At 44.1% G+C, this 27,691-nt stretch overlaps 1 pseudogene; it reads left to right on the top strand.

The window, feature by feature from the left end:
* LOC121832929 overlaps nucleotides 1-10,291 on the top strand; it is a 44,152-nt pseudogene extending 33,861 nt beyond the window's left edge.
* Nucleotides 10,292-27,691: the final 17,400 nt, after the last annotated feature.

The raw sequence follows: 27,691 nt of genomic DNA, 5'->3' as shown, positions 1-27,691 counted from the left end.
GGGAATGGACGCGCCCGGGGTGGATCGGATGTAGGTGGCCCCCCGGAGGGGCGGACGCGTCCAAGTCATGATCCCGAGGGGTGTGCCTTAGGCAAATCACCCGAGAAGGGCGAGGGAAAGCCGCCCACCAGGGAATACGGCTTCGCCCTCGCATCCGGGACGCGCCCCCACGTGGCGACGTCCCACGGCCTGCCTGAGCTAGGCCTAGATAGGGATGCGGGGAACACGTGGTTCCCACAACCTCTACGATGAGAGAACGGGATGCTTTCCTTTAGTCATCGGTTCATAAGGCATGACATAGCTAACACGTTTAAAGGAGCTGTGCAACGGTATTCAGTTGGAATGTTTTTCACTATACACGAGCTTACTGGCACTAGTGGGACTCAAGGATACTCGCACGCAACGCCACTGGCCAAGAAACTCCATTGTTGCGGTGAAATTTCAAGAACAAAAGCAGTTATTTTCGTTCAATCTCTCCTTTGCAAAATTTGATGACGTAACGTGGGGATCGCAGAACACCCAAGTGACGATATTTGAATGCGGTTCATAGATTGGACCCGAGCCCTGCGTGGGCACTCGATTTGGGCTCGTGATAATCTATAGCTCGAGAAGCATTCGGGTAGTGTCCTGTGTCCAATCGCTGCAATGACGACAACAGCCGAACCATAACAATGTCTGGAACTCAGCGCGTGTCCTGCGCTTTGCCAACCCCAGCGCGTGGCTATGATCAACACTGGCGGCATATAATCGGCTCCAGATCACGTGGCCGCTTGTTCTGGCTGCGAGTTGAGGGGGTAAACGCTGCTCGTTTTTCTTTAATTTTTTTCTGGGACTTCTATTGCGTGAAGTGAAAAACGAACGCGTGTTTCATAGGTCATTAACGTCAGGGATCTGTTCTAAGCGGTATTGGCGCAAAAGTACAAAAATTGTTGCATTGCTCCTTTAAGAAGCATTAACGGAATTTAATAATTCAAGGTAAAGAACGTGAAAGTAAGAACTTTAAACCGGTATACACGAGAACGTACGCATCGCGTACCGTATTGCGCGTGTATTTTTGCGCCGCCCTGCGGTAGAAGGCTGCAAATGGGCCGAGGACGTTGTCATGACGACGCGGACGTGAGCTCGGCGGCACTGCGTGGATCTACACGAGAGGATCATTCGCAAGATACAACTCGTGAGGAGAAAATGCACACGCTTTATTTTTAGGTAGTATTGCACGGACTCGCGTGGTTACCGCGGAACTATAACCCAAATTATTTTGATTATGTTCACTACCGTTCGGCAGCTCGGAAATTATGTCTCGAATCGTTAACTCATAGAAAATCACATATATTGAAAGTTTCACGTATGTGATTGGTTTGCCTCTAGTTCCAAAATGAATGAATGAATTTTTTTTTTTTTTTTTTTTTTTTGTAATTGCGAAGTTTCACGCCTGCTTTTCTGTATCTATGAAGGATATTTTATTAAATATATACAGAAAATCGCGTTTTAAACGGGACGGTTTACATCTCTTTCGGGAACACGCGAGGAAAGTTTCTGATGATGTTATCGAAAAACTGCTTTTCGAGTCATTTTATTTTACATTACGTGTTTTTTTTTTTTGTACCTGCAGTTAGTATTCTTCGAAATTGCACATATCACGAGCCAAAGAATTGTGAATTTTTCCCCTTGATCTTTTCAAATTCCAATACAATCATAAAAACTCTGCTATAACGGAAAGTGCTAATTAGTGACACAAGCCCACGTACGAAATTTTTTTATTTTTGTAAGTTCTAGCCCATATCAAATTCACGTTCAATGTGTCACGCAGTGTACATAATTTGTGCTATATAAGGTGTTTTTGTTTTCAGAAACCTGGCACAAAGAGCAATGAAGCGTACGTGGTTGAGTGCTCAATCGCTTGCTGTGAAATGGGCACAACCAACATGCCTATTATTCTTGCCCCCGATGGCACAAAGAGTGATAAATGCCAGGTCTGTAATTATAAATTTGTGACTCATTTCAATGCTTTTTAATGTATTTCAATTTTTATATTAATACTGTTTTATGAACTATCTTTTGTGCAGTTCCTTTCTGCAATATCAGACACCATATTTTCTTGGTGTTCTAAATTCAAATTTGATTAAGTTTTATCATGATTGTTCTTATATACCACTCTGTTTACTCATGTTTTGTGTTACATCTGTGCTTGCCATTTTGTGTTTTAAATTCATGCCACAATGTATTAACCTGTCAATAGGTGCCCCCTTGTGTATACCAACGGGCTATTTGGGAACACGAAACAAGTTAAATAAATAAACACATAAATGATTTCTTGTTAGCGCGGCACATGATGACATGTTTCAAGGTATTACAAAAGAATCAAACAATCCATGATCTGGCTCTAGTACAAGAGCTCATATTTCTTTAAAATATTAATAATATTTAAGTTGCATGCATTACTTTCTTATCCCATCCTAGCCTGTAACTTGAAGGCTGGTACCGCCGAAAAAAATATTTTATTTCTGGTGCACGCTAAAAACCAGACTAGTGGTAGTTTTGTTGGGAATAAATTTCTCATTAACAGCTGAGACACCAGACGCCCATTAGGAATGAGTGACTTCCGGCTGTATAAATGTACACACAAATACTGGCTGTTTTGAAATTTTAGATAAGAACAGATACGATTTTTAAAGAAAACCAATGCTTTAATTGGCATTTGTTACGAAGATGTGGGCACTGCATCTTGGTAATGTTTTTGTAGTTAAGTTTACGTGACCGGATTGATGCAAGAATTTACCGTATCTTTATTTTCTCCATATTGTACGCGATTTAAAAGACGTGTCTGAAATTGATGCAGGTCGTTTCTCCTCTATTACCATCCTATAAAACTTTCTACTAAAATATTTCCCACCTTCCAGGGCCGATTGTTATGCTTGCTGTTTGTTTTTGAAGTCCAGCCGGTCGTAGCCCATCTCTTATCTGTGTGATTTCATTTCGCATCGTGCAGAAAGAAAATGTCGCCCCTCAACAAATTTTGCAAAATAAAAATAGATGTGCTATGGAAATTCATCACTAGGACAAAACCGAAAGCCGTTTTTGCGTTATTATTTTAGTTTTCGAGTTTTTTGTTTTTTTTCTAAAGAACCAAAGACGGATTCTGGGAGTTTGTCGATCGTCACAGCTGGATTGCATATTTTGAAGCTTCTTCAGGGCCATATACCTTCCGCACAACCAATAACTCTTTTAAGTGGCTTTCTATTCTACATTAAACGAGCAAGATGTTCATAGAATTTTTTTTTTCTAAAACAAAATCAGAACCTGGTCCCTTTTGGCGATAATTTACGAGATATGGATGATGACAACTTTTCTAACAAGACGATTTATTTTCAAATCGTGCAGAAAAAAGAGTCGTGTCTCAAGAATGTGCTCCAAAAAAATTGAAATTCTTTGAAACTTTTTTACTAGTACAAAATTGAAAGGCGTTTTATAGCATTGTTTTAGTTCTCAAGTTTTTCACTTAAAAAAGACAAACGGCGGATTTTTGGATCTCAACTCACATATATGGGAGCTCCGCCAAATTCAGATGGCTTGCGCACAACAAGAAAGCTTTTACATTGCTTTTTAAACTGCATTAAAAGCGGGAGATGTTCAGAGCAAAAATAGTTGTTATCAATTATTTTTGTAAAAAAATCGAAAACCAGGCATCTTCTACTATAATTTACCAGGTTCAGAAATGATAGCTTTTGTAACCTAAAATTTATGAAATAAAGTAAATATCAAATGAAAGCCTAAAGAGCACATCTGCAACATGTACAATACAGTCTTGTCTCGTTAATATTGACGCCTACTTTCCTCAGAAGATTTGTTCATAATATGAATTGTTCATATAACGAATCAAGGTAAAAAACACAAATAATGTCCTTCCATCGTAAACCGGAGACACGGAAAAATAAAAAAAACGGACAAAACAACAACAAGTCTCAAACACAGCTTCTAGTTTATTTGAACACCTCCGCTCTTATATATACACAACAACCCTCCTCTCCAAAGGTCGACACACCTCCTCTCCACTCCATCAACGACATCTCAAACTGAACCAATGACACATGGTACCTCCCTTCCTTTCATACCAACCAAAAACTGACCCCTTTCCAATCCATGAAACAGGCACTCAAACCCTGCTAACAATGAAAACACCCCCCCCCCCCCCAAAAAAAAAAAAAAAAGAAAAAAAAAGATAGATTTCTTTGGACCCGACCAGCCACAACTGATAACAGGCCTATCGAACAGACACGGTGTTAACATTCAAACACCCCTCAAAAAAAAAAAAATTAGAGACATAGAGAGCGTTTCAGTTCACTTCCGAAACCCAAGGACGGTGTGCTGACACAATTGCCACGCTCCAATTGTGTCAGCACACCGTCCTTGGGTTTCGGAAGTGAACTGAAACGCTCTCTATGTCTCTAATTTTTTTTTTGAGGGGTGTTTGAATGTTAACACCGTGTCTGTTCGATAGGCCTGTTATCAGTTGTGGCTGGTCGGGTCCAAAGAAATCTATCTTTTTTTTTCTTTTTTTTTTTTTTTTTTTTTTGGGGGGGGGGTGTTTTCATTGTTAGCAGGGTTTGAGTGCCTGTTTCATGGATTGGAAAGGGGTCAGTTTTTGGTTGGTATGAAAGGAAGGGAGGTAGCATGTGTCATTGGTTCAGTTTGAGATGTCGTTGATGGAGTGGAGAGGAGGTGTGTCGACCTTTGGAGAGGAGGGTTGTTGTGTATATATAAGAGCGGAGGTGTTCAAATAAACTAGAAGCTGTGTTTGAGACTTGTTGTTGTTTTGTCCGTTTTTTTATTTTTCCGTGTCTCCGGTTTACGATGGAAGTTCTTCACCAGCTCGCCTGTGCTTTTACCCTTTCTTACAAATAATGTTTAGCAAGCGCAGGCACATTTACTTTTTATATAGCAAACAATTTACGATATGTGGGTTTTTTTAAGGGGTGAAGGTCTTATCTCAAGTTTGCCAAGCAAAAACGGGGTGTGCACTGTGACCTCATCAATTCGTATGTGTTCTTTTTTACGTTTTGGAGCCTCTTTCAGAAAACTGGAGTTCATAATAACGACACAAAAACACATGTATTTTCCCAGTTCGTTCCCAATGTTGCCGTTCATATTCCATACTGCGGGCTTCTATTTTAACGGGGTAAGATTGCAGGGCAACCCATCGGTTGCAAAATATGTCGTCCACATTGCAGGGTGTCCATATTAACGGGGCTATATTAATAGAACATGACTGTATCGTTATAGACTAAATTTTATCTTATCGAAAAACGCCTTTGAATACAAAAGGAAACTCTGAAAGTTCAAATTTTAACATCAATTTTCTTCATAAAAGTCGTGTTAATTGTTTTTTCGTTATAAGTTTTAATAGATTTCGAAATGGTCTAAACTTTAAAACATCGAAAAGTCTGATTTAATATATGGTTTGGATTTATAAATCCCAACATTGGAAAATACAACACATTTGGAGTTATCTATTAAGATGCAAAACTAGGTTGCAGCCATTTATTTCTGCCAGAATGTTGGTTATTGAACGCGAGATAAACCGTGAGGTTGCGCTACTGCTGCGCTATCATCATCATCCAAGCAGGGATGATGATGATAGCGCAGTTATCATCACCATCCCCGGATGATGATGATAGAGGGGATGATCATGGCCGCCCCATAGGCTCTCCACGTTCGCGCGCGAGACGGTGCAGATTCCTGCGTTTATTTTGTCGCACAGTACCGATGGGAAAACAATTTAAGCGGACAATTGTGCGGTATCATTCGGTAATTCAGGGAAGATCAAATCGTGTTACCAGCGTACGGCCTAAACTTTAAATATTCGTTTGTGTGGATCCGTCGTGTGCTCTAGGCAGACTTTGGGAAGCATGGACCACCACGACGGATGCCGGCCTCCGTGTGAACTGCACTATTTATCTTATATGTTTGCTTCTTTCAAGCTAGATGTATTAGTTCACCAGCGTGGGAATTTAAGAAAACAATGAATTCCAACCCAGATAACATAATACGGGTACTGTGGGCTATGGGTGACATCGCAGGTTCTATCATTTTCTTTTTTTTTTACTTTTAGCTTTTGCAGTTATATAAATATTTAGCACAAAGAGAAGTTAGTGCTGCATAAGAAACTAGCGTGCTATTAAGTTCCGCTGCAGCCAATGTTTCTCTTTACTATGCCGTGGCGTGATAAGATTTTCGGAGTCAGAACAATTCTACTACGTTTCGATGATGAGAGAGTGTCTCTTCTAGTTACAATCCGGAAACTGTTCGTTGGCAGGACAACTGAATCAAGGGAAACAAACTATTCTAATATATCCACCGCGAGCGTAACAAACTGGTGTAACCGAGCAAAGCAGTAGCGTCGTGTTATTAGATGCTTTTTTCGGTAGTTTGGGTGCACCCGTTTCAATTTTCTCGATGAGGGCAGCGGATGTCAAAAGGCTAATCTTATAAATTTCTGCCTAAATAATCTTCTATTCAAACATAGTAGACTCTGCAACTTCAACAAACGACTCGCACCACGACACACACGGCATCGGCCGCAGCGACAATCTTTTACTGATGAGGGCTAGCGACCTTCACGATACTTTCCGATCACCCTCCGCCCTCACCTAACGTATATCGGGACTGGACAGCTCATCGATTAAACTTCAGATTATTCGAGTGATGCTTAATTGGCATTTTTTTATGTTTAATTAGAATTTTTCACTGTAAAAAGCCAGAAAGAAGTGAAAAGAATGCATGTTCGAATATTTCTGAATTCTTTATTTCTTTTAGGACACAAGCTTGCACGTTAAACCACTTCAGCATGCTTGTATTGTCATTGAGGGTGATTATACTCTTTAAGTAATAATTACAAAATTACTTCACTTTAAAAGGCTTCCTGTGTTCATCTGTAGGAGTCACAACGTGAAGTTTAAAACGAGAATGCAATATGTCATTTATAACATACTAAAAATAGTAAAAAATGTAGTTTTAACGTCTTTTATGCAATATACAGCAAGCGGTGAAAAATCAACTAACGGATTTATCAATTGATTAGTCTACTAAGAGGTAGCGATCAACCGGATTCATTTCTTTTATAAAACCACAGCTCCAATTAACATTCAATGTTTTATGAAAGCTATGGTTTGTACGAGATAACAAAAATATGCGGAACCAGCGGTAATATACAAACTACAACACTAAGATTATGGAAGCATCCGACTTAATAATAATCCCTTCGCTGAATTTCCACGCATGTGAAACGATACAACACATCCTGTAGTAGGAAGAAACGACAAGAAAAACTGGCGTTTAATGAGGAGGGGTCAGCTCAGCCGGAAACGGGCTTGCGTCGTCGAGATCCATGCTTCTGAAAGTGCGCCTGCAGCAGACGACGCACGGCGGTATCCCCGCTTTCGCATGTTTCCGATTTCGGCCGCACGGTCGCGACAAGGTTCGATCTGGAGGCGAATATGCTAGCGCTTACTCATAGTGTTGGTTGGCTTTGATTCAACTAATAATTAAGAATGTTATAAAATCGCCCCACTCCAGTTTTTTTTTTCCAATTGATATTATTACGAAACATTGAGCGTAACAGAATACTAACTTTGTGCTTTGTATTCTATGCGTCCACCTTGTTAAGAACAATTAAACAAGTCGCAGGTAAAAACAGTTCCATAAATTGAGTTCGAAAATATGGTGCGTCACGGCGAGGCGCTACGAACAATAAAGCACGTGCAGAAACAACGGCCGCTTTAAAGAACCCAACAACACTGGGCAATTTGTAAGTTGACGAGAAGAACAAAAACGGTCACCCGTGATCAAGGGTCCGAACTGGCCTTGAAACGTCGGGCTCCGTATCAATTTTCGGTCAGAGTTTTCCTTTCATTAATCAGTTCGAAAAATCAACGGGTTATGAACATTAAGTTGTGAAAGTCTTATCCAGTATACTGCTGGAGTAATGACAAAAAAAAATTCTTACTGACGCGCCGAGAGGCCCCTATCACACCATTTCTTACTTCTCCAACTGCCATTCGCCTTAAGGCTAAGCCTCGTGAGAAGCTGGGCTTGTTTAACCCTCGGCGAGACAGCGGACATGTACAGTATTCGCCAAACTTAACAGTCTAATGAGACGGTGTTAAGTGTAGAGAGCATTGTGTATATAAATACATAAATATTTAATAACGCAAGTTCAAAACAACGTTTATTGTGATCACAAAGTGGCGTTAAAATGGGTTAAAGGTTCGGAAATCGTTTTAATACAAAAATGAGGGACCATTCATATTTCCAGTTTTCATCCACAAGTTGCGCACCCAGTGTTATTGACAGCTATAAGAGCCTTCTGCTCTTTTTTGGCGTCACAGTAGTGGGCCAGATGTATTGTATTACTCTTCGGGAAAAAATTTCCAGACTTCAGGAACGACCCTTTGAACGAAGTTGTCAGCACGTGCAGTTCATTTAATTTCTGTCGATATACGGTTGTGCAAGGAGGCTTGATGCTTGAGTGGACTCCACACTCCACGAAACGCACGTGGCACTCCCCGCATGCAATCACAGCAGGTATGGCCCACTACCTCAACGCCAAGAAATGAGAACAGAATGCTGTAATAATCGGTCATGCCACTTACGAATGAAAGCTTGAAAGAAGCACGGGTATATCGATGCTATGTTAAACAAGTAGCTAAGCACCAAGAGTAATGCGGCAACCCGCGTCTACAAGGCTTTCGATCATATTACAAGTTTAGTGAACTTGAGTTACTAGATATTTTATGTAATTAGATGTACTTCCTCGCAATCTACGCCTAATTTATCCCTCTAAAAAGAAAGAATTTCCGTGGGGTTATACAGGCCTGTCTTCTTACAAGGCTCAGTGTACGTGAAGAAGCGAGAGTCGGAAAATATTACATTTCGTGCTAGTGCTGTTGACACATAAAAAAAAAATGTGTTTCGCCCAATTTGTTATTATTCCGCATAAATATTTTAAACTGAAGTGTTTGTAAACGTTTGATTCAGAAGTGAGAATTGGAAAAATTTGTTTAATTGTCATTTTTTTATTTTTTAAGTTCATAAATTGAACATGTGTAGAAAAACTCTCGTATACTAAACATAACATAACGTCAACACATCAGTTTTAATGTAATTGTATGTTAAATCGAAGACAACAAATACTTTAACAAGGTTTAAAATAACGACGACCATGCTGCCAATCTTCAACTAGAACTGGAAACATTTCGCCTTTTTAGATGAACGGGTATATTTGACCAAACCATATATTACATCTGATTTTATTTGATATTCTCAAATCTAGACCATACCGAGAGCACTTCAAACAAAAACAAAATTATTATGATGGACTTCTTTCTTAAATTTATGATGAAATTCGTAGTATTAAAGATTCCTCTTCTATTCAAAGGCGTTCTTTGTCAATATATTTTTATATAAAGATATTGCTCTTGTCGATCAGGTTTCAGTTTAAGCATTAAGTTCACATATAATTTGTCATAAAGTTGTTACACGAGTTATCATCATCCAAAGCTGGCAAATTTTCGTCAAAAAAACCAAGTTCTCAATTTTTTTTAACAAAAGTAAATAAAAACAACAAACCTTTTTCATGAATATCGTGCGCTTTTAGTGTGGTCTAAACAGCCATATTAAAAGTTCCGCTGCTGCGCGAGATTTATCTGAGCTTAGATAAGCTACAATTTACGTGACCTGTTACGATCGCCCCAATCCCAAAATCTATTTTGTCCTTCAGAAATGAAAAAAAAAAGAGATTGAAAATTAAGAATATAGTGCAAAAACGTTTTTCAGTTTCGGCCTAGTGAATATATGGCCCGGCATATCAACTTCTTCTGAGATTTTTTCTCGGAAAAAGTATATAAAAAGTATATAAAAGTAGACATAAAATAGCAGCGTTACGCATAATACCAAAGGTCAGTCCTTAAAAGGGATGGAGTGTCGTCAGAATGAAAGCAATTATTATGCGGTAGAGAACTGAAGATTGGGTGCAGCACATATAATAGAAATTTTCGATCTACTGTTCATACTTTTTTATCTTTCCGCATATTACCAAAACCGTGCAGTTTAGACATGATACCTACATTTTGCACAAATCAGGTTTGGTTAAGCGTAAACCCTTTAGACTATAGAGTTTTAATACTGGTACAGTTCATAAAAATGATAGCTTTTCTTTTCCAGCTTTGTCTTTCTGGAAAGTGTACGAAGGAGACAGTCACGTCTTCATCAGGCGCCACAGACTCGGCTGTGGTGAATTAATCGCTTAGGTAAAAGAGAAGCCTCCTGTTTGAACAAATAAATAAATAAATATATGAAACACTATTTTTGTGCCTGCGAGTGCTTTCAATGCCAAAGATACCACGTCACGGCGAAATGCGTACTTTAGGCTTAAATTAATGTAATTAACAGTTCACAAAATTTCAATTCGTCAAGGTTCAAATAATTCCGCAACATAACCAAAGAAAAAAGAAACCAAACCGAAATAATATTGTACTTCTGCACCAGTCGACCCTTCCTAGTACGTTCGGCTAAGAATATTTAAATAGCTTAATCTAGAGCCAGTATCGATTAGGCTCTCCATTGCACCGTTTTCTTCTAATCGCCTTCACTTTGGTGCTTGGTTCATCCTTAAAGGGAAACTTCCGCGGTTCTGTGCCTGTGTAAAAACACTTAAATCCTTTTCATTTAACCTCCAGGAGCACGAATATTGGAACTATTTTTCAATTTGGTACACGAAGCTGCAGAAAATTAGTTTCGAAGACCGCTCAAGCTCCTCCTTCTCAAAGCGTTGCATCATAAAAGGAGTTATCGGAATCTCCGATCTCGCGCATCTTCCGCGTTTATTAAAGATATGCACACGCACTCTTGCTATTTTCAAGAAGGTCAGAAGAAGACGCCATGACCGGTGTGAGTGCGGGGGAATATACCTACCAAAACTTGCAATTGCACGCGCTGCCCACACGAGTGACACCCGCTCGGCAGCCCAAAGATCCTAGTATGACGTTAGGACCGGTCGGAGGTTTTTCATGTTTTCTTTGCGTTCAGCTAAATCTTCGGGAAAAACAAACGTGATACTGAAATTCACGGGATAAAAAATACCCTACAATTAATCTCTTACTCGTTGCTTTTCCATGACATCTTGAACTTTTTTTTAGAGGTGCTATGTTACTATATTGTAAGAACCTTTCTCACTTTGCACCAGCTTACAGGCACTAGTGGTACCCAAGAATGCTCAAAGGCAACGCCACTAACCAAGAAGCGTCTTGGTAGCGGTGGAATTTCAAGGATAAAAGCAGACCTTTTCTTTCAGTCTCTCTTTGGGGACAATGACAACAATGCGAATGCAACAATGCGGGAGTGCGTCACCAAGCTTTGCGATCCCAGCTGTGACGATTAGTAAATGCTGCTTATACTAGGGACACGAACACTGCTTAGGCAATCTATGTTGGCTCGTGACAATCAATGCTTCGACATGCATTCTGGCTCGTGCTCGATCGTGACAGGAATAGCGAAACCTCAACTATGCCTAAAACTCAGCGAACGCTCTGTGCTCTTTCTCCGTACCCAAACCTGTGGGTACGCTAAAAGCACTGGCGTCATATAATCAGCTCCAGATCATATAGACGCTTTTTCTGGCTGCGAGTTGAGGCAGTTAAACGGTGTTCGTTTTCTCGTATTTTTCTGCGACTGCTATTGCAGAAAGAAAACAAAGCAACATGTTTTATAGGTTATATATGTCAACAAATAATTCCAAGTTGCATTTATTGCAAGTAGAAAAATTGCTTCATCACCCTTTTAAACTGAGGCAGCAGCCAAAGCTACAAGCGTGAGCTAGTCCGCACTCCTTGATTTGTGCCCTTCTAGCGCGAGCACTCGTCCTGCAGAAGAACCTTTCAATGTCACGATCTCGAGCTGTAGTGCTGGTGGCATTGGCAGATGTCTCACAGAAAAAACGGGTTATGAAACATTTTCTCCAAAATTTTAAGCTATTTTTCTATTTGCAATTATTGTCCATCGTTACGCGACTTACGTTCAATCTTTTTACCGTCCGGATTTATTAACTAGCTTAAAAAATATAACTACCGTTTTACGAGGAGCTTCTACAAATACGTCACGATAGGTCACAAATAGAGAATTCTGGTTGTCTGCGCAAGATGGCGACGTAGACTGGACTTGGTGAGCGAAGCCAGAGCTTCAGATATCGCTCCAACCTCAAAATAATCAGGAGCGGAATGAGGTGTTTCCAGAAGGGGGGTTCAAGACCTCCGAACTCTCTTCCCCCCCCCCCCCCCCCTCCCCCTTTGATTCTGTGACTGGTCATAATGACGTCACGCACGCAAGTCAAATGATGGCATCTGGCGTCTGATATTATGCTAACATATTTGCAAGATGGCCGACCTTATTGAGCTCTATCGTCGCTACGCAACCTTGGTCAGCTTTTAATTTTCGAGCCGAACGCCGACAACGTATGTTGCTTCTGCTACAGAGGAGAGTGTGAACAAATTGTCTCCAACTCCGATCGGTCAAGCCGTATCCAATACCATTGTCGAATGACAAGCCACGAATACGTTTTCGCCTCGACCAGAAAAATGCTGATCCGTTCGCAGAAAAAGAACGAAAAGGCTAGAAATCTTTTCAGAACGAATCGCATTTGCGTACGTGAGAAGCGGCACGTCAAGATATTTGGTTTGTTTGTTTTTTTGCGCATATGCACATTTGTTTTTGAATGCAGTGCGTTCCCTAGAGGCAAGCTGACGCGTAGTGTTGCGATTATAGCTTGCGCCAAACTTGTACGCACAGCCGCGTGGACACAAAATAGACCGCAGTCAAGAGCTAATAAGAACGCGCTATTGTCACTAGTGGCTCACCAGTAGTAAGCGAAATCCAAGGCTATATGGTGGCACTTGGCGACAGCGTCGAAGTGATCGATCTTGGGACAATCCCGTTTGTCTATATTGAGGCATTGCAGTCCAGAAAAGAAACTTCTCGTACATTCACCACCGTTCCCCAAAAAGAAAAAGAAAAAAAAGAGAAGCAGGTTCAGCAAACGGAGAACGGAGGATACGCATCGTCGAGTGGCGCGAGCGAACACGCGACCCTCCTCTCTTTTCTCCACTTCTGGTTGGTCTAACGCCACGTGCTCCCGCTACTACTACGTCCAAAGTTGAGCCGACCAGCAGTTGCACAATCTGTGGAAGTTGATGACTAATGCCTCGAGGGCGGCAAACCACCGGCCGACCACGCACGCTTCAAACGGGCCAAGGTCTGGACGACGTATTTATTTACTAGTATGGCAAAACGCCCGCTACTCAGGACAGCCGGCGAAGACATGGCCCTCCGGTTGGGTCTTTCCAAAGAAGAACTTGCGAGCGAGGCCGGCCCAGTCTTTTTTCCACAGGAGTGCCCGCAAGCTACGACCCGGCGAAAATAACATCTTAGAGCCCACCGCCACCACATATCGCAAGCAAAAATGGCCTATGGTCGTCCTTTGTATTGCTGGCTATAGAAAATTGGAGCAAACAGTTATTCCCGCTTCTATGTCTGTCTCTTGCTTTTTCTATTGTCTCCCCTATCGGTGTCTATAGCTTTTTCTATGGCTTACCACTGATTAGTTACAACTATCTATAGCTTTCTAAATGGACAGTTATTTAATTTCGTATGGTTTACTTTATGGGTCTCTTTCGAAAAGATGGTTTTTGTCGCCGTCCATAGCTCCTTGTATGAACTGATATAGAGATTTCTATGGCTTTTTCTTTTGGTCTTCTTTGCCAGAGCTTTATAGCTGCATATGGCTTTTCTAATGGTTCCTTTAGTCATATATAGCTTCTTGTATGGCCCGTATTAGGATGATTCCCCGTCAGTCCGTGAACTGATGGTTCACGTCCCAATTTTGAGGTTTTTGTTAAAATATATATAAAAGCCATATTCTTGGGAGCAACGTTCAGCTATATATGAACGCCGTAACAATTTCTTTTGTTGAGGTATACAATAGAGAAGCTCGAGGCGTGGAAATTTAGGTTTCACGATGCCACTTTGCACAGTCGTCATTTTCTCATCGAAGCTTTCACATCACCATAACTTTTTCGTACATTTCACAGACAATATGCAACACATACACAAAACCTAAAACTGTCAATAAAATATTTCCTTGCAAACAAAACAATAAAAAAGTCAAACACGGCATAAATATGCGTTCTATAGGAATATTTACAATTGTTTTGCCAATAAACCATCTTTCCTAATATTTCCCAAAACATATCAAAATGGGCGTCTTTAAATATTCTTTACGAATATATAAAGATAATAATGAGTTTTAGAATAGCGCACGCTAAAGCTGTGCGTACGCAAAGAATAGCATTGTCGCCACTGCGCATGCTCCGAACGCAAATCAGGTTTTGCGCTTTGCGTGCACAATTTTAGCGTGCGCTATTTCTCGGAAATAGCGTGCGTAAGCAAAGAGTCTTTGCGCTTCTCCAAGGAGGATTCGTGATGACAAGTTGGCTAAAGCCAAGACGAGCAGAGTTTAAAAAAAATGGCGGCTTCCAGGATTATGTCGGCGGCTGCTTTGGCGGCGGCGTGAGTGTGACGTTGGCGGCGTCCTTGCGACTGCGATTTTCAATACGGGGCGACATTGTACTCGGTTTCACAACGATCACTGGCAACTTGATGCTTGCGACGCGCGAACATTTTTCGGCGAAGGTTAGTACACGAGACCAGCTGTCTTGCCGAGGCGACGCAAGCGGACACGACCGGTCAACCGCTCGCGTCGCACTCATGTTTAAACAAATTTAAAATAATACTCCGAACCAAAATACTTGTTTGTTTTTTTTTTTTCTAAAGTTACAGCATTTCGTGTGTGAAATAACGATTGTGACTGTATCTCGGTGGCCACGTAAGCGCGAGCTGCTTGGGCTTTTGCGTCGCGACAGAGAAACGCTATTCTAAAACTCTCTTGCGTCGCGTGCGCTAATACAAGCGCCAAATTTAGCGCTAACGTGCACTAAAATTGCGTACGTTATTCTAAAACTCCCTAATATGCCCACCCTTACTTATACTCTCGTTATTAACGCGGAAATGCAGCTGATTCCTCAAAATGTAGCAAACTTGGGCGTCGATATTTAAAAAAAAAAAGAAATGCTATCTCTTATTTTCTTTAAACTCTCCTTGGCACTTTGCAGTGACTAGAACTAACTTGTGATGGCGAAGCATTGAGCTACATATGACCTCCAAACGGGAAAAGCTACGACAAACTTTCACTCGGAGCGAACCGACGTCTTCGTTATAGCGGCTGTGCCGCATATCACCAAACATTTTTAGCGTTAGTTATGGCATGTATTTTATATTTTTCAAACCCTTTTCTTTTCTTTTTTAAAGAGGTGAGTATAACTGACGTAAAAAGGGACTTGGCTTACAATTTACACAAAAGAAAAGGCCCCACTGCAAATTCGCTAACTATGCATACATAAGCTTAAAGGCTTGTTCCCACATACAGCAGAGCGCTCGAAGGAGCGTTCATGTAGCGCTTCCTAGCGCGTGACTTCATTCTAATATAGCGCGTGATTAGCGCTTTAGTAGCGCCTTGTTAGCGCTCCAGTAGCGCCTTGTTAGCGCTTGAATAGCGCCTTGTTAACGCTTCTTGTACCGCGGTGCTGCAGATTAGCGCGTGCACCGCGGTTCCGGTTCCTGTGGTTGGGTGTGCATCAACAGTACAATGGCGGACATGTGGGACGCTGAAATACAGGGTGTCACGAAAGAAAATTTACACTGTCTTTTTTACCGCAAAAATAAACTAGACATCGCCCAAAGGTAGAGCTAGAGGTCGCAACCAGATGCCAAAGTTTCAGCCCGATCCGATACCTTGTTCAAAAGTTTAAGTGATTTTCTGAAAATTTTAATGGGCAAATGGAGCCCATTTTCGCCCGTTTTCGGTTTCTGGTGCCACAGTGCCCCATGTGTTTGAAAACTCCGCAGGCCGCCATTTTCCCATTGAAATTTTCAGAAAATCACTTATAACTTTTGATTAAGGTATCGGATCGGGCTGAAACTTTAGCATCTGGTTGTGACCTCTAGCGCTACCTTTGGGCGGAGAATGAGCGTTCGGCGATGCCTATAGTTTATTTTTGCGGTAAAAAAGACCGTGTAAATTTTCTTTTCTGACACCCTGTAGAAACGCGACAAATGCTCTTACATACGCAGGTAGTGCATACATGTTTGGACGACTTAGCGCTTAGAAGAGCCTTCTAGATGCCCGAAATCTCTCGCCACCGAAATACCGACGGGTACCCGGCGAACCGAGTTCCCAGGCTGAGGGACCAAGACGTAAAGCTCTTTAGAACGTGATTATTTTTTAAAAGCGTCTCTTTGAAACCAGGGTCACGCATATCGAATAGAAAGCGACCAGGTCGTACCCAATCAAATAGTCACTCAGAGTCCATGACTCTGGATTTTCTGCCCGACCCTTTGCTTGGAGAGCGGCTCTTTTACTTCCTCTTCTTTCAATGCCAAAGGACAAACAACAACGGAATCGCCGTGCACGCGCTGTTCCGCAGCAGCAAGCACGGCACAAGGAACGTGAGAGCGCTTACCCTGCGCTGCTGAAGCGCTAACCGAGTTGTTGTTGTTGAAGCGATGTTTATTAGGAAATCGACGTTGTTGTTAGTTACGCTCTGGGCGCACTTGTCACTGTCGATGGGAAAGGAAATTAAGGGAAAAAAGAGATAGAGGAGGAGAGAGGGGGAAGGGGGAAGAGGATTTCTTCAGAGTGTTGACTTTCTTACGGCTTTCGGTACAGAATCGCGACTCCTGGAACTCCCGTAAACCTCTGGATGTAAGATCTCTAAGAGCCCCAGGAGCCGCAAGCAACCCAGATCCCTTGGAAGTCTTAGAGGATCTCGAGGAGTTCCGCGCTCCTCAGGAAGCTGACTACACTCTTGAGTGCCTTGTCCGTAGTAGCTCGTGAGGCTCTTGGACGCAGGAGTTCTTCCAAGTTGGTACTAGGTAGCCCTAGGTGGGAAAAAGCATCACGGAGGTTGGTGCGCTCCTCTTCGTGATCACTGCAGTGCAGGAGGAGATGTTCGGCGTCGGCCGTTTCCTCGCAGGTCTGGCATATGGGGTCAACATTGAGTCTGAAGCGACTTATCCACGCCGGGCTGAAGGCGCTTCCGGTCCGTAATCTGTGCATTACTGCGGCAGTTTGGCGGTCGAAGCCGCGCGGTACCCGAGCTGGGAAGGCACCCGCCACCACTAAAGGGTCCGGGTGCTGTAGGGCGATGGCTCTTCTCACAAGGAGCTTGGCGTCTGAGAAGCGGGGAACGGTTGAAAGCGGGCACTCGGCGTCCTTCTGAGCCCGCACCGCTAGAAAATCAACGACTTCATTGCCTCTAATGCCACAGTGGCTTGGGAGCCATTGGAAGGCAATGTCGTTGCCTTCTTACTGCAGCTCGACTGCATCCTGCGCGATTGAACGGCCCAAGGGCGTTGCCCGTTCGAGCCTAGATAGCAACTCGAGAGCTGATCTTGAGTCGCTCAGGATGACCCAGCGTAAGGCCTGTGTGCAGCCTGTCCGAATACCCCAGAGGGCGAGCCGTATGGCTGCTAGCTCTGCCGTGGTGGAGGATGCCTGGTGATCCAGGCGCTCACTGGTACCCACAGCTGCTGCTTCGAAGAAAGCCGCTGCTTTTGCTGCCTCCGGAGGGGTCCACTGATCCGTCGGTGTACACTCTGGTCCACCCATCGTACTGGGTAACTAAGTGATCTTCCGTGAGCTGCCTTGCTGCGACCACTGCTACGTTCTTCTTGGACCGCAGTCCAGGGATATGAAGGCTGATCCGCAGGGGGTGGGGATCTTTGTGCAGCTCTGGGAGTGGAACGAGTGGTCCTGGTGTGCCAGCTTTGTCACCAAGAATGCAGAGGTGCGCTCCTATAGTCTTGATTCAGCGCGCTCGGCGATCCTCATAAGGAGCGTGATGGTCGAGTCGCAGTTGCTCATTCGAGTCAGATGACCCAGCACCCGTTCTTGCATGATGTTCTCTACAGAGTTAATCCTGGATTCTGTGAGCGTATGTCGAGACGAGGCTGTGCGGGGAACTCCGAGGCAAATCCTGAGTGCCACGCGTTGCGCTTGTTCAAGGTTTTTGAGCTGGTTGGCACTGAGCGTGGCGAAAAGTAGGGCGTACAATGGGCGGGCCAGGATGCTGCAACCTATACAGTTGCAGCATCATGTGAGATGAGGTTCGCCAAGTAGTTCCGCCGAGCATCCGGAGGATGTTTGTATGGGTTCGCATCTTTTGAAGCACTTCCCTCAATGCTGTGCCCCAGGATAGCCTCGAGTCCAACGTGACGCCAAGATATGTGGCCGTTTTCGCCAGTTTCACTGGAATGTCCCCAATGCGTAGTGTGGGCATCAACTTGCTTGGCCTCTTTGGAGCGTAGCACACCGCAATCGTTTTTTCGGCTGATATTGCCAAGCCCAGTTGGTGGAGACGATACACTGCATTTGTCAGGGTTCGCTGGAGAGCGCATACCATACGTTGACTTTTGTAGTTGGGGGCAGTGAACCAGAGTGCCACGTCGTCTGCATAGACGGCCATGCTAATAGGGTACGCCGGCTCTTCTCCAACCCTTGCCGCCGCTGGGAGTGACGCGATGGCCAGGGCAAAGAGTAGCGGGCTAACAACGCTCCCTTGGGGAACTCCTCGGATGATTTTCCGGGGGTTGCCTGCCTTTACACACATAGTGCGTTCACTAAGAAACGCACAAATGTATTTCAGTGGACGTCCGTTCACCCCGAAACGGTGTAGAGCTGAAATGACGGCCTTGTGGGGGAGCGCATAAGAGGCTTTGCGGACGTCAAGAAAGACGGCCACCACAGACCAACCCTGCGCTTTTGCCTCTTCCAGTGAGCTGACGATATCTCCCATTGCATCTACTGTGCTCCGATGGTGCCGGAATCCCGAAAAACAGTCCGGTAAAGCCCTTGCCCCTTCTAGGTGGTAAACAAGACGGCGTAGCACCATATGCTCCATCACTTTCCCGAGACATGATGTCAAGGAGATAGGCCTGTGTGAGCTTAACTGGTCTTGGGGCTTGCCGGGCTTCAGCAGTGGTATCGTTGTTGCTACCCTCCAGGCGTCTGGCAGCTCAGCTGTCCTCCAGACTCTGTTGATGAGAGCTAGCATCTCTGGGAGTGCAGACTCGTTGACGTTTCTCAGGGCCTAATTGGTGACTCCATCCGGTCCTGGTGACGCGCGGTATCTGGGAAGGGAATCAAGGACGTACTGCAGCTCGTGCAGAGTAAAGTCGGTGTCCGGTTGTTGCATCAGAGGTGCCGTGGGATGACGAAACTTGTCCCAATTCTCGGGGGGCGGTCCCACTGTCGGTACCAGCGGAACTTTAGTGAAAGTATCCGCGAGGAGTTCTACCATATCTGTTGATCGGAGATTCATGGCCACGGCCATTCCAAGGACTGGGTTTCGGGGAATCGGGCGGCCCGCCAGTGTTCTCGACATCCTCCAAGCCCGGCTTCCTCCGGATGGCCTGTCTAGAGTACTACACTTGAGACGCCATTGTCGGCGCGCCAGTTTCTTTCCGTGTTTCCTGAACCTGCATGGCATCTAGTCGCCTAGAGGCCAGGATATCCTCCGGTTTTCCGGTGACCCATGACTTCCGCTGGGCTCGCCGCCTTCTCGCTCGGAGTTTAAGCCTTTCGAGGTCAGGGTTAGGACGTGTTAATGGCACGCTGACTTCACGGGTGGCTTCTTTGAGGACGCGCGACAGTGTTTCTGAATTGAAGGGAAATCCCCCCTCTAGTGCTTCTCCAAGCAGTGTCCTGTAGTGGTCCCAGTCGACTACCTGGCAAGTCCTAAGGGGGACTTTCGGCGGTCTTCCGATAACAATTGGAAGGTGATCACTCCCCCAGCTGTCCGCCTGAGGGGTTGCACTGAGCCTCAGGGACCAAGTTGTGAAGGTGAGATCAATCACGCTTCTCGTCACTCCAGGGCGGATAAACGTCTGGCTCCCACTTGTGATGTTCCTCAGGTCAAGTGCTTCGACCGTTGCCTGTAGCTCCCGTCGGGAAGTCTTGCTTGTCTCCCCAAGACTGCGAGTGCGCATCGAGGTCTCCGGGTCTATAAGGTCTCCCTTGGCTCGGACTCGAATGTCCGCAAGTACATGGGTGTCCCAGGGTGCGTTAGGGGCCACATATGCCAAGACGATGGTGAGTGGACGTCTTCTCCATTCTACCGTCACCGCCACAAACTCCGCACTCTCAGTGCATAAATCATTGAGGTCCACCTCACTTTGTGGCAACTCTCGACGCACTAGTAGTGCTGCCCTCGGAAACCCTCTTGCCACATGTGGTTTGCTGGCGTACACTACATGATCCGCAATGCGCATGTCGCCGGCTGACATTCTTGGTTCTTGGAGAGCTACTGCATTGTAGGTGTTGTCCAGTAAGTGTTTTCGGAGTCACGTTCTCAATCCGTTACAGTTCCATTGAAAAACTGAGCAGGAGAGGGGTTGAAGATGTTTGGTGGTCCTCCTATTATTGTCTCCAATCGTGGATGAGTTGGTGAGGGCGAACGAATGGTGGAAAATTGCTGTCCTGCAGCATTGAGATCTGTGATTCATACTGGTGTATGAGGTGTTTGTGCCTTAAATTATCTGATGAGAGCGTTTTACGAAGCGTATACCATATAAATTTGTAGAGGGCTTGTGATAAACAGGGTTCGTTTTACTCGATTGCAACAGACTCAGTTTCAATATGATCTGGCTCATCTGTTCGATGCCATTTAGCTTTCGAGTTACAGTGAAGAAAATATCTGTACTGACAAGTAAGGCTCTTGGAAACGCTCTAGCATAGCATTTCAATAATGGGTTCTAATGTGAGGACGGCTTTGATCACTTGATGAATTGTTGATGTGTGGGACGTTGTGGCCAGTATCTTGCGAAGAGCAGTGAACATAAGTGGGATTATGGCTTTAAACACAGAGTCAGTCTTTGTTCCACCTTCTTGGTTGGGTCCCGTCATGTGCACGTTGGAGGTCTTATGTGAAGTGATGTTTTTGATGTGTGGTTTCTCCCCAAACGAAGGTTTCCTAGAAACTGGCACTGTAGCTGTTGCGGTAAATTTAGCGGTGACCAGATTTGCAGGCGTGCTCTCTACGTCTTCGAGAGGGGGGAAGTCTTGAGCAGTCAGAGGCGGAGTAGTGTTGGCGGAGGCGCTAGATTCTTGTATGTTGTTTGAATCCGTTGTTTTGTTTGCCTGTCTTTTTGCATGCACAGCACTTTTTGCCTCACGAAATGTGGTGTTGTGCTCTAACTTGTACCTCGCTACTTCTGCCTCCCTTGCCCTCACTGGGCACTCAGGTGCGTTGGAGGCGTGATTTCCGTGACAGCCCTTAGCGAAAACTAATACGTTTGAAATATACCACATTCTAATTTGAGTGTATTTGAAATACAATTCATAATTGTAAGTACACGAAAAATATACCGAAAATATAAACTTCTTTTTTTGTTACTTAGTACTAAAATATACTTCTAAAAATAATTTTAAAATACCTTTACTTAAACTACATTTGAAGTTCCCTTCATGCGTTTTGAAATATTTAAATACTAAATTAATAGGCACAAAATACCTTTCACATATATTTCTTGAAATATTTATTTAATTCATGCAAAATATTCTCCAACCCTAAAAAAATGGAGCAAGTACTCTAATACGTGCAGAATACTCTTAAAATACCTGAAAATCGTAAATACTGTTGTGTTATACTCTAAGTACCTTTTGACTGCAATACTTTGGTAGTTTGACTTAAACCACCAAAATATTTAAAGGCTCCCCTTCTGAAGTTCACTTCAAGCAGATATGGAGTATACTGAAGCGCCTAAATACATTTGATTAGTTTGGCAATTGAATTGCGCAGCATCGCACTGATAAATCAGCCCAGTTTATGTTATTGTTTCCTTTTTTCTATCAAGAACACACCTGATCAGTTCCTTGCACACCAATCACAAACGGGGTTCGGGAACTACAACCACAACATTTGCTGATGCTGGAAAGCTTCAGCAGGTGCTGTGAACAGATACGTTTGGCGTGGTTTTGTTAGCACAATGTTAGTTCTCTGAACGTGTATACTCACCATTGTACGTGATGTGAATAGTGACTTTAATACAGTGACATTAACTACCATATTAAATAGTCAACTACTAAAAAGGAAAGGCAAAACAACTACTCTAAAATACTTATTTTTCGCGTGCTCAATATTTCGCGATTTAGGTCAAAGTTGGAGTTTTGGAATAATTCGCAAATTCTAATTTTCGCGACGCGCTGGGATCGCAATATAGATTTTAATGTTTTTACATTTTGCCGGAATTGTTCACGGGACCTATTTTGCGGAATTGTAGGCAATTCGCCAACTTTGCGAGAATTAGGTCCTCACGAAAATAAAGTCCTTTACAGTATTTTAAAGTGAAGAAACTGCCTTGATTCGCTTCGCCCTGAGTGGTGCTACGCAGAGAAGCAATAACATGTATTTTATGAGCCGTTTGTGTGGATATTGTTTTAGGGACTGTGCCGAATTGTTATTAGTTGTACCAATGCCTTTTAGTAAGAGATATCGTCCACGAACTTCAAAACACTGGTTCCCCCTTGACAGACTCCCGAGGAGAAGATCGAATACTTGTAACCTTAATAAGCGCAGAGGTGGTCACCGAAAAAATTATTACCTTCAATATGTAGGCTATATAAGGCTCTAGAGCAGTCAACCGGACTGTGAATGAGCTCTTCAGTGCGTCATGGTGTTTGTGTTTGTGTTCGTTTCTAATGTGGCTTTGTGAGATGTATTTAGTAGTGCCTTCAAATATCACAGGGACACCATTTGCTGACAAAATCGAAAAAAAAAACAAATTGTGTAACCGGTTTTTAATCCACAAATGGCATCTTGAGTGTGAAGGAATAATATTTTTGGTTTATCTAAAATATTTTTTGATTCATATTTATAATGTATTTTGAATACATTACGCGCGTATTTCGAATGCGGCCAAAATAATACAGAATAAATACAAAATGAATATTCGTACTAAAAATATTTCAACTTCGTTTGAAGTACGGCCTCTTTTTGCTAAGGGAGTTGACGCAGCAGGGGTTGGCTTCGCACTTGTATTTGTGGCATTGTCCACACCGAGAACATAACTGGGTTTCTTCTGCGCAGGCAGCTGCGATGTGGCCGAATTTGCGACACCTGTAGCACTGCAAGGGGCGTGCTCGGTAAAGAATTACTTCCGTTCTTACAAGACCGACATTGACATGTTGAGGAGCTACTTTTGTTGCGAATGACACTCGCACAACGGGTGATGTCTTGCCAAGGCGCGTCACTTCCGTTAGGCAGGCGGTTGCCTGTGGTCGCGTTTTTATGTTGGTCTATGTGCAGTCAGGGTCGATGTCTCGAAGGACGCCATAGCATTTTGTGCGGTCGCTAGGTAGAAAAGCACGCACCGGCAGTGCGCATAGCTTGGTTAGCTTCAGGAGTTCGGCTTTGAGGGCAGGTTTTTTAACATCAACCGCAACGATATTACGAGCTTCGTTGATACGAACTACACTAACCATGTCTGGTGCGACGTTGTTCAGGTTGTCAGTCAGTTTAAATTTGCTGAGCGATGCAACCTTTCTGGTGTCAGTTGCAGTACGGTGAATCCGACTTGTAGGTTGGTTTTTTCTTTAGAATGCGATGCTGAGCTCTCGCTTGTCTTTCGTCTTTTCTTGCCATGAACGACCTCGTAGTCACCGTCGTCGAAGTGCAACTCGTCGTTAGTAGACACGATTGTCGATGAGGAACTGCTCATTGTTTCAGCGGTGCGGTGTATGGGCGGAATCTTATAGCCGTCTTTGATGATCGTCGATGTGCTTGCCTGAGGTTCATCCATGTCGATGGACATGGGAGCGTTCGATGACTCGATGTCCGAGGTCATATTTGTTGATGTCCTGGCCTTTCTTCAGGAGGTCCTTTGCGCACGAAGATCCTATGTCGTTCTGTTAGTTGCTAACCACCGAATGTACTGTTTAAACACGCAATTTATCGGCTACGTGAGGAAAATTCAGAGACACGAAAAGGGTAACCAGCCGCAGTGTCGTCGTCGTCTTCTCCTTTCTGCCGCTAACCGAGCGCCTACTGAAGCGCTTCTGGGGTGCTATTCTGGTCGTAAAACGGAACCTTTCGAGTTGTGACGTATCGAGAAAGGAGGGGCGGGGCCTCAAACTAGAATGATTCTTGTTTGAGGCTCCGCCCCAACGTTCGGGTTCACGCACGCGGTCAGCTAGAATCTGACTAGAGCCACTAAATAAGCGTAGCTTATTTAGTAGCACTAAATCTGACGATCCCCCTACGTCGCGATGACGTGTCCACGCAGTTGGGGCGCAGAAATCCCCGCATTTCCCCCTGTTCTTTTTGTTCTCTTCTTTCTCTCCTCCGGGAGTTAAAACGAGCGAATAACGGAGAAAAGGCTACCTTCCGGAAAATGGAAGGAAACAGAGAAAAATAATATTATCTTTTTATAAAATACGAAATATTATTTTAATAATTATGACGTAAAGTAAATTTAGCTAAGATATCTCAGCTTGTTTTCTCGAAGTCTTTCGCTACGTTCTTTGAAAACAAACATGGCGAAACCCGCGGTAACAACCTTGTGGTGTTTGTGCCTCGTTTACGTCGTTGCTTTCCCTGCTTCTGCACGATACGGATGGCATTACGAGAAAAAATATATTACGTGAAGGTGCGCTGCGACACCGATCATCCTTTGTGAAGCCGCCGTGAACATAAGCTGCAAATGAAATCTCCTGTTTGCCTGTGAAGGAGACTTCAAATGGATACAGAGCTGACGACGACTCTATGGTAGTGTATCACAAGTCATGAGATCGACGCACAGTGCAACGGTTGTGAGCATTCTGTGGATGATGCAGGAAAGTTTCTTCGGGCAGTTTTAATAATGCTTTGCTCCTTTGCTCACTGCAGTGATTATGCCGGTATAATCTCCATAAGCCATGCTCTTCTCTTTCGGTGCTGAAGAAATGCACGCGACGGCATAATCTCGGGCAGTCTTTTTTACTTGTGTTTATTTGGAGAATAGCTCGTGCAAAAAAACAAAAACGGCTTTTACGTTTTTACACGTCCCTACATAGGTACCTCGCTTTCCCATTGGCTTCATTGCGCGTGACGATTCAACGCCATTTGCCATGGAAACGTTCGTGAAACTAGAAAGCCTCTGTTTGCCGCTAACAGTCATTTTTCGAGTTCGGGTTGTGACGACAAAATGACGTAAGAACAAGAATGCACGGGACTATTTGCATTGTTTTAACTCGACAACCGTATACCCTTGGCGAGTTAAACTCGAAAGAACATGGCCGCGATGCTCGTCGGATCGACCGCGGCTGGGGTTTGACATGCGATCGGTCACTTGATCAACGCGCACACGAATGCTTTCGTGCTGTTGGATGAGCCCATTCGGCGGCAGGACCGGGTCGAAGAGCACAGTGAGCTGGCGTTTAACGTCTCCGATGTAACGCTTGGCGAGATGCAAGACTTTGCTTCTATTTTGTGCCGGTGTTATGAAGCTTGAAAGTGGTGGTGTTGTTGTGGCTCGTACGGTAGCGTTGCTGAGATTATGAAGACGGTAATAGACCTATATTCAGCGTTGCTGTGCATTAAGATTCAAAACCTCACCTTGACACAAAGGGAACCACGTTTCCGCGAGCACGGAGGCAGCAGCCAACGGTCTGAGAAAGAATTGTGCCGCCGCCACGACCGCCAGCGATCGCCCCAACGGCAAGAAAACAAACGACAAGCTCATTGAGGTTTGTGTAGTGCTGACTACTCATTCATCGGACGACAAAGGTGAATGATGTAAAACGCAACGTAAGTTTGCCAGCGTTTTGCAAAACAAATTCGTTTCGTTGAAAATTTAATTTCTGGAATTCGTTAACGCCTTGAAAGTTTGACGGGGACCGCATTGTGAACGCAGGCTTCACACAAGTGTTTTCTACAGTGTGTGCTTTGGCTGCATGCATATAAAGACAAAAACACTGCCCTATATGGTGCATAAAATAAAAGAAATTTCGTTTGTCTTGATAATGTTGACTATCTATTGAGTGCTGTTGATAGTAGTGGCGTAGCCAGGAACTTCTAAGGGGGTGAGGATGGAGAAGGGTTGAGGTGGCTGCAGGATGTTCATGACTTGGGGTGTGGGGGGGATGGTGTCGGAATTTGTGTGTATATTCTAGGGCCCGCCGGATTTGGGGAGGGAAGGAGCGAAGCCCCATAAACACCCCCCCCCCCCCCTGGCTTTGCCACATAAGGGGAGCATCCTACATTCACAGGCTGCTATAAGCATGTGCATAGCCACTGAGCTCGTACCACAATGGCAAGATAGTTGCTGACATTCTTCACGTTACGTGGCAGTTCTTTCTTTAGTACATATGCTCGCTTTTCCATCACACATCTACTCTGCCTCCGCTTGCCGTTTATGCTTGATGGTGATAAGCCAACAGTGCGTATTTGCTTTGCATCACAGGCAAATTTCAAAAATCCAGCTCACACTACTCTTTAATTTCAATGAATTACTGTCACTTTTGAAACGACAATCTATTTAATTGCTATATTAACCTTTACATTAAACACACGTGTGTCGAATGTAGGACAATTCTATTTTTATTGTTTTTCTTGGTCACGAAGATGACAATTGTCCACAAGACACTGGCTAAATTTCTCGTCTACAGTGGGTAACAATGCTACCATACTCTGTCAGACTAAACTGCTGCTGTCTAGACAAGTAACGATTCATTTTAGGACAGACCTGTTGGTAGTTTATTGCAGGGCATCGAATAGTGTTCTTATGACTTTCCGATGACTGACTTGCAATTCCAGCAGCTTGGCGTGAAAAGGTAAAATATATAATTGATACAACAAAATGCCATCAGCAACCCATCCAGATTTATTGCGTGATTGACAGTAGCTACAGACCGCAACAAATTGTCAACTGAAGACATAGGTACTAAGCGTGCACTAACTTCGGAGCGGTAGAAACCCTGAAGTTTAAACGTCAACTTACCACCATGTTGTTAATGGCAAAATGGTGTTTGCGGCAGTGTTGGAGTCCTTCAGTATGGTGAGGGTCTGCTTCAGACCGATGATGACGGTGACGAAGGTTTAGTTAGAGTCTAAGTTTAGTCAACGCACCCGACGACGTCGGTGTGCTTGTCATGATGGCGACGAAAGCCTTCTTTCGCACACGCCTCAGCTGCCTCGGTCCGGGGTTTTGTTGACCCAACCGTCTCTTCCCAGCCGGTTGACAGCGATACTCACGACGGCCGTCACGGCTCTGATCACCATCCACTGGGCATTAGCTATGTGATCATCGGGGGCAACTGCGCGCTTGTAGTTCCCCGTAGCGAAAAATCTCAGTGCGATTCCATTAGTAGCTGCTGCTCGACGGTCATCATCTCTCATCGTCGCCGTCTCTCGTTGTCACACTGCGGTCACACGGTGCTTTTCGACAAGCGGTATTGTCGTCAGAAACAGTCGTCGTGCATCGCGAAGGCAACCGGGTGCTCGCGGACAACCCGTCATTGCACGCGTTGGTCGAGCCATGGTTGAGCAACAAGCAT

This window comes from Ixodes scapularis, unplaced genomic scaffold (genome assembly GCF_016920785.2).
Source record: "Ixodes scapularis isolate PalLabHiFi unplaced genomic scaffold, ASM1692078v2 PGA_scaffold4__175_contigs__length_147842914, whole genome shotgun sequence".
Classification (NCBI taxonomy): domain Eukaryota; kingdom Metazoa; phylum Arthropoda; class Arachnida; order Ixodida; family Ixodidae; genus Ixodes; species Ixodes scapularis.
The sequence above is the reverse complement of the archived record's forward strand: the minus strand, read 5'-3'. Positions and strand labels throughout refer to the sequence as shown.